The sequence below is a fragment of the Phyllostomus discolor genome, chromosome 11, assembly GCF_004126475.2.
Source record: "Phyllostomus discolor isolate MPI-MPIP mPhyDis1 chromosome 11, mPhyDis1.pri.v3, whole genome shotgun sequence".
NCBI lineage: Eukaryota > Metazoa > Chordata > Mammalia > Chiroptera > Phyllostomidae > Phyllostomus > Phyllostomus discolor.
In genome coordinates, this window is record NC_040913.2 from 44,129,139 (window position 1) to 44,137,157 (window position 8,019).

The following is an 8,019-nucleotide window of genomic DNA, read 5'->3' on the forward strand; positions in this document are numbered from 1 at the left end:
TTTAGAATTTCTTTTCTTTGATAGTGTTAAAATAATGAGGTTTACAATGTGACACAAAAAATTCCACTAAAGAATGGAAAGATGTACATTTATTTCCTTTATTTTTCTGATGACATTGTGTACTGTCACTTGGGGACATGAGGATTGTAGAAATGTGCTTTCAGTGATATTTTTCATCCTCTGGAAGATGGCTGAATTTCTTTGTAAATTCACATCTGAGGAATAGAGAGTTGCTTCCATCTCTGGGTTCTAGCATCTCTGAGTTGCTGTCATAAGACTTCTGCTGGCTGCAGGGATAAAAGAAACTTTCCTTAACATCGAAAAAACTTCTGAAGATTCTGTCAACTTCCCCTGAATGGTTTCTTTAGCTGTGATAAATGAATTGAACAGAAACTCTCCACGGTGCTGCCCATTTTTTCCCCAACCACTGTGCCTTTTCCAGAAGTGCTTCCTCTTAGGGAACTCCTAATTGTTCTGATGTTTTAACTCTAAGCCAACTCTTTTGTGAGCATTCACAGTCTTTTCTAAATATTACCAGGAATGTAAGAGAATATGTGGTGCAGGGAGAAAGGTAGAAGAGCTCACCTTGAGACCTAGAAGGACCATTTAAGATTTTCTGACCTCAGGCAATCACTGAAACTCTCTTGAGCTTTGGATGTTTCATTTGTATGATGGAAATATTAATCATAACACTCCCTGTCCAATTTATCTTTAGGGGTCTGTGAACACCAAATGAGATAGCATATGTGAAAGTGTTTCATAAATTACACTTGATGCCATATAAATGGAAGAGCTTTATATGTGTTTTCTAATGATACTTAAATGTGTGCTTAAAGAGTTCTTAACTTCAGTCCCTGCAGCTCTTGGCTTTCAATTGCTAAAACATTACAGAGTTATATCCTTAGTGTGTTTTATTTTGAAATCCATTTCAGAATAGAGAAAAAAAGCAGTATATTATGTTTTACCTACCAACATATAAAGACCTTGCACAGGAGTAGTCCCCAGTGAAGCTGAAACTTTTCGGGCATAACTGGAAGGCAGTGAGCACTCCATGGACATTTGGTGACACTGTTTCATCCATAATGCCTTTTAGAAGCTGACGAGAGTTTCATTTCTATGGCTAAAATCTAGGGTTCTACTTGACTGGACTTGGAGAAGAAGTCATATTAGAAATTCCCATGGCCTTTAAATGCTTCCAGGACTGTGATTAGGGCTGGAATTCCCCACAGACACACCCCACAGATTGGAGTTCAAGACTTTCCTTAGGAGTCCTCAGCAGCCCACCAACTATATGGCTACTTTTCTGAGGTATGAGCAAGATAATCCCTGAAAATGGTTAAGCTAAAAAAATTACATGCAGTCTGAGGAAAGGGAGTGATTCCTATATTATCTACCAGGGTTTTCTATTCAAACCTCAGGGTGTCATATAGGCCTAGGTTTAGATCTTGACTCCAGCACTTACAACTGAGAAGCCTTGGGTGAAATACTGAACATTTCAGGGGCTCAGTCTTCACCTCTAAAATAGTAATAACAGTCATAAAACCTACTGAATAGTGTTGTTGTATACATTCAAAACAAAGTGCTTAGTACCATATATCTGACATGTATAATCAATAAATGTAGTTATCATTATTATGTAAACTCATAAAATAAATTGAACAGAGCAAAATACTTGAAGAAGAACTTTATACAAAAAAGATACTCAGGTGGCTAATAAATATATAAAAAGGAGCCCCGCTTCATTTCTCACTGGAGAAATGCAAATTAAAATTACAATGAGCTATTTTACACACTTAACATAATGTATAAAATGAAAGAGAAAAAAACTATTGTGACAAGGATGTGAAACAATGAAATTTCTCTGTTCTGTTAGTGGGCTTGTGAAGTAGTGTAACCTTTTTGGAAAAGTGGCATAATCTTCCAAAGCTGAATATTTTCATATCCAGCCAATCCACTGTAAATATGTTCACCAAGTCATGTGCAATAATGTTTATATCAGCAATAATTCATAGGATCAAAAGTCTAGAAAGTACTCACAACCTATCAACAATAGATGAATAAATTGTGGTATACCCTACAATGTGATACTATATATGAGGAGATCTACATTTGTTATTCTCTAAGTACCAATTGGCCATTGTCTTACTTCCTCAGGCTATTTTCAGGCATTACTGTACTTCTAGATAACCCCCCTCACTCATATAACTTATATTAGTCAAACTATAGGTTCATCTGCAGTAGCAAAGACTCAAAGTAACTGTGGTTTAAACAGCTTAGAAATTGTATCTTAGTACCTGTCCTGGCATATGCAGGCCAGAACTAGTATAGTGACTCTACAGTGTCCAGGGTTCAGGCTTCCATATGTTACCCTGACTTCACTAGGGTGTATCCCTATCTATACCTAATGTGTAAATAGTCTAGACAACAAGGAGGGAGAAAAGGAAACTAGAAGACAAGTCCATTTCCTTTAAGTGCACAACCTAAAGATTGCACTGATCACTTTTTATCACATTTCACTTTTCTGAACTTATGTATCCAAACTTACTTATGAGAAAGGCCAAAAAATAACATCTTGAATTAGCCATTCAAAACATATTCATGAATACCAGGCACTGTTCCAAGAACTGAGGCTATAATAGTGAATAAACCCATCAAAAAGCCCTGCTTTCATTTTAGATGGGCAACCAACAAAACATATAAGTAAAATAGGTAGTGTGTTAGATTTTGCCAAGTACTGTGGTAGTAAGATTTCAAGATGGCCTCCAGTGATTCTTGCTTCCTATCCCAAATTTGGGGTAAAGTGTAATGGAGCATAAATAAGTAATGTAGACTTTAATACCTGGAAGTGTGGTGCAGTCTAACAGAAGTACAAACATGGGCTTGGCTTTAGAACTGATCAGAGGGCAGCAGCTGAAAGGACTTTGAGGACAACTTTAGCAGAAGTTTAAGGATATTAAAGAGACTATTAGTAGAAACTCATTAGTCTTTGAGGAGGCTGCCCATGAAAGATTAGAGAAAATGTTATGAGGAACTGAAGAATAAGGGATCTATGTTATGTAGCCATAGATAGCTTAGCAGCACTACCTGTGGTAAGATAGGAATTTAAAAAGTAAAATTTTTAAAAAAAATTATACAAAGAATGAAATAAAGTATATCTTGAAGACTGAAAAAAAAAAAGAAATGAAATATACCTAATGAACTGAGTGAGATAACTAAAGGGATTTCCACACAGAATGTTGAAGACCCTGCCTAATTTATGCTTACTGCTTATAGTAAAATGTGAAGGAAGAGAGATAACCTAAATGAAAAATTACCTTTTATAACAGAGCCAGGTGTTGCTGGTTTTGGAAGTTTCCATCTCCCTAACTGACAAACTATGCTAAAATGAAGGAATGGCTCCTGGAAGACATCAAGTCAGAGCACCATCATGTCAGAGAATGCGTGATCTAAAGAGGAAGCTGAGAAAGTGGCTGTTAATCCCATTGTTAAGACATCCGAATGATCTAAGGTAACACATATCTCAGGAAATCATTTACTCAAAGAATAAAGTTTTCAGAAGCCAAAGAGTCTTATCATTCAACAGTATGAGCAGAAGGCCAAAGCAGACAAAAGTCCAGGTATGTTTTTGGTCAATAGAAAAACTCAAATGAGATTCATAAAAAAAAATCCCTCAGCCTTTAAGAGAATTGTATTTGCAGAAACACCACCAGTTTTGAATAAAAGAGACAGATACATTACCAAATGAATAGAAGTCTTGCACTGATAGAAATGGGGCCAGGAGAACTGTACAACTACACACATGGGCTACCTCTCATGAAAGAGGAAAGATGACTCAAAGGACAGAACTTAAAGTCCAGAGTGCTAACCAAATGCCACAAAGAATTATTCCCATGCTTTGAGTACTAATAAAGGAAGTGCCAATCTGTTGCTTTCTGAATTTCTGAATTGCTATATCCAGTGATAGCTATGTGCCTCCCATTTTTCCACTTTGAATAGAGTATCTGTACTGGTTATCCTAAGCATATCTTACCATGTTATTTTGGGTATATTAGGGGAACTACATGTGAGAAGCCTCAATGATGCCCTATAGGATGAGACTCATAGAGCCTTGGGAGGAGGTAAGTATATCTGCGTGGGGGAGAGATAAGAATCTTTGAGGACCAAGAGGTCTCCAATAATTGTTTAGAACAGACTGAGGAAGGTTCTGGTCAAAATGGTGTTGTAGGTAAATGTGGTACTTGTATCCTCCTGTTAGGTAGGATAGGTAGTAAACTAAGGCAGGGAGGAGGAGGAAGACATGTCTCACCTGTTTACTCGGCAGTCCTGAGCCTGGTCTGATAAGATTGCTGGGTGTTCTGAACGTCACAAGCAGGGATAGTGCAGGAGGAGGGGAGCCATTGAGGCTTGGTGCTGGGAAAGGGAGCCTCTGTACCAATTTCACTAAAACTAAGAGCCTTTACTAGGTGAGAAAGAAAGACTTTGTAGCTGTATATTATTTCTAAGGTTTAGAAGGGGAAGGAAGAGGGGTACCTAGAAACTGACTAAAGTATATAACCCCTGAACCTCAATAGTCAGTGCATTCAGATTAGCTGAGTGCCCACCTGTAGCCTTGGCTTAAATGTGTAGAACAAACTTACTAAGAACTTTACTTTCTCTATACATGGGGCATTCAAACTAGCCAGGTACCTCCCTGCAACTATGTGCTATGTGTTTCATAAACTTGCTATCTCATTCTACTATATGCATTTGTCTCTCACTTGAATTCATCTCCTTCAAGCAAGGCAAGAACTGAGAAACATGCTTAGGGGTCCCCTGACTATAATGAGGGATACATAGAAACATAATGAGCAAAATACACTAAAAAACAAAATAGAAGCAGATGTATAGATACAGAGAATAGACTGACAGCTTTCAGAGGGGAGGGAGGTTGGGGGACTGAGTTTAAAAGGTGAAGAGATTAAGTAGTACAAATTGGTAGTTGCAGAATAACCACGTAGATTCAGGCTACAGCATGGAGAGATGGTCAATGATGTTGAGATAATGGATTATGGGGCCAGGTGAGAGCTTGGGCAGCTGGGGACCACTCTGCTAGAGTACATAGTTTTCTGGTCAATTTATTGTACATCTGAAACTGGTACAAAATGGCACTGAATATAAACTGTGGTTGAAAAATAAAAATAAAAACAAAAACAAAACACAAGCAGCCTCTGGCCTCAGCATGCTCCATTCCTCCCACTAAGTGGCCCCAGGCCTGGCACTAGTGGCAGCTGTCTTTGATTTACCACTTGGCCTCTCCTGGGCACTGTCAAGCCCAGCACAAGGAGCAGCCATCTGCAGATCTCTTTGTAACTCACACCAGGCACTAGAGCCCCACTGAAGTAAGTCCTGTTTTGTGGAGTTGGCCCCTACAAAATTGAACCTCCATGGCAGTCATAGCCAGTCCTTGCACCTAATATGCCTGGGGGTAAATCCCTCCCATTGTGATACTAAGAGCAATCAAGGCTCAAATGGGTGATCAGAGAGGCATTGCCACTGGGCCTTATGGTACACCTACTACATTAAGCCACTCAGCCAAGCCTAGGAGACATAGTAGTTCTATCTAATATGTAGAAACAAACACAGGGAAGCTGACAAAATGAGAAGACAAAGAAACATGTCCCAAATAAAACAACAGAAACAAATTCCCAAAAAAAGAACTAAACAATATGGACAAAAGCTACCTACCAGATACAAAGTTCAAAACACTGTTTATAAGGATGCTCAATCAATTTAGGGGAAGAGTAGAGAAACTTGGTAAGAACTTCAACAAAGTGATAGGAAAAAACTGCAAACCACCGAAGCGTACAAATCTTAGTGCTGGTGCTTAAATCTCTTCAGAATAGTTATCCTGATCTAAAAGTTTGTTTCAAAATTTGCAATCAAAACTCAAGATGAAACACTAAATGTCAAATTCTCATGCTTTAGGTGTACTTCCTTTTTAGAGTTTTCAGTTCTCTGCTACTGTTACCGTACTGTTTCATTCAAATTTCTTACACACTAACTTTGTTTGTGCTATTGAAATAAAATTGTTGTGTGTGTGTATATATATATATATATATATATATGTATATATAATATATATAAAACAAAAATAGAAAACATAAAAAAGGTAGTCAGAAATAAAGAATACATTAACCAAAATAAAAAATACATTACAAGAAATCAATAGTTGAGTAGATGAAGTAGAGGATCAAGTTAGAAATTTGGAAGATAAGAGAGTAGAAAATAATCAATCAGTACAGCAAAAATAAATAAGAATCCAAAAAATTTAAGATAGTATCAGGGGAACCTCTGGGACAACTTCAAGTGTACTAACATTCACATGAAGGAGAGGGAGAGCAAGGATGGAAAACCTATTTGAAAAAATAATGATGGAAAACATTCCTAACCTGGTGAAGGAAATACATATAGAAGTTCAAGAAGCATAGAAAGTCCAAACAAAATTAATGCAGAAGCCCAGGACACATAATTAAATGCAAAAGGTTAAAAACAAACAGATAATTTTCAAAACAGCAAGGGAAAAGTACTTAGTTATCTATGAGGGATTTCCTATAAGACTATCAGCTGATTTCTCAACAGAAATTTTGCAGCCCAGAAGGGAGTGGCAAGAATATTTAAAATGATGATAAGCAAGGAAATAGGATGAAGATTACTTTACCCAGTAAAACTTACTGTTTAGAATTAGAGGACAGATAAAGAGCTTCCCTGACAAGAAGAAGCTGAAAGAGTTCATCACCACCAAACCAGTATTACAAGAAATATTAAAGGGTCTTCTTTAAGAAGAAGATAGAAAAAGATCAAAACTATGAATAATAAAATGACAATAAATACCTATCTATCAGCAATTACCTTAAATGCAAATGTATTAAATTCTCCAATCAAAAGACAGATAGAGGCTGAGTGGATGACAAAAAAAGAACCTTACATATGCTGTGTAGAAGAGACTCCCTTCAGACTGAAAGACACACACAGACTAAAACTAAAGAAATGGAAAAAGATATTTCGCAAAAGTGGAAACAAACAAACAAAAGCTGGGGTAGCAATACTTATGACAGACAAAATAGACTTTTAAAAAAGGCTATTTAACAAGAGCTAAAGAAGGACCTCGTGATTCCACTTCTGGGTATTTATCCAAAAAAAATCCCTAAACACAAAATTGAAAAGACATATGTCAATATGTTCATTGCAGCATTATTTACAATAGCCAAGTTATGGAAGCAACCTAGGTGTCCATCAATAGATGAATGCATAAAGAAGAAGGTGTGCAATATATACAATGGAATATGACTCAGCCATAGAAATGAATAAAATCTTGCCACCTGTAACAATGTTGATGGACCTAGAGGGTTTTGTGATGAGCAAAATAAGTCAGACAGAGGAAGACTAATGCTATGATTATACTTATGTGTGGAATCTAAAAAAACACAAAATAAACATACAAGCAGAACAGAAATAAACTCACAGATGCAGAAAACATTTTGATGGTTGCTGGATGGGAGTGGATTTGGAGGGTGGGTGTTACAGAATAGTTACAGGGATGCAAAATACAGCATAGGGAATGTAGTCAATAATATTGTAATAAGTATGTATGGTATCAGGTGAGTTATTCGGTGATCACTTAATAAGTTATGTAATATCTAATCACTGGATTGCACACTTGAAACTAATATAATATTGTATATCTACTTTAATTTTAAAATAAAGAATTATTTAAAGCCCATAAAAAGATAGATGAGGAGAGTAAGAGTAGATGCAGGGAAGCAAGCTGAGAGTCTGTTGCAATAATCCAGAAGAGAAATAATGGTGTCCTGGACAGCATGACACAAGTAGGAGTGAGAAACAGCTAGATTCCTGATATGTTCTAAAAGTAAAAAGTAAAATAGACAGGATTTTGAAAGTAGGATAAGTAAGAACTGACTGGATAAGAGCTATAGAGTCAAGGATATCATTAAGGTTTTTTATGTCAGTAACTGGAAGGAT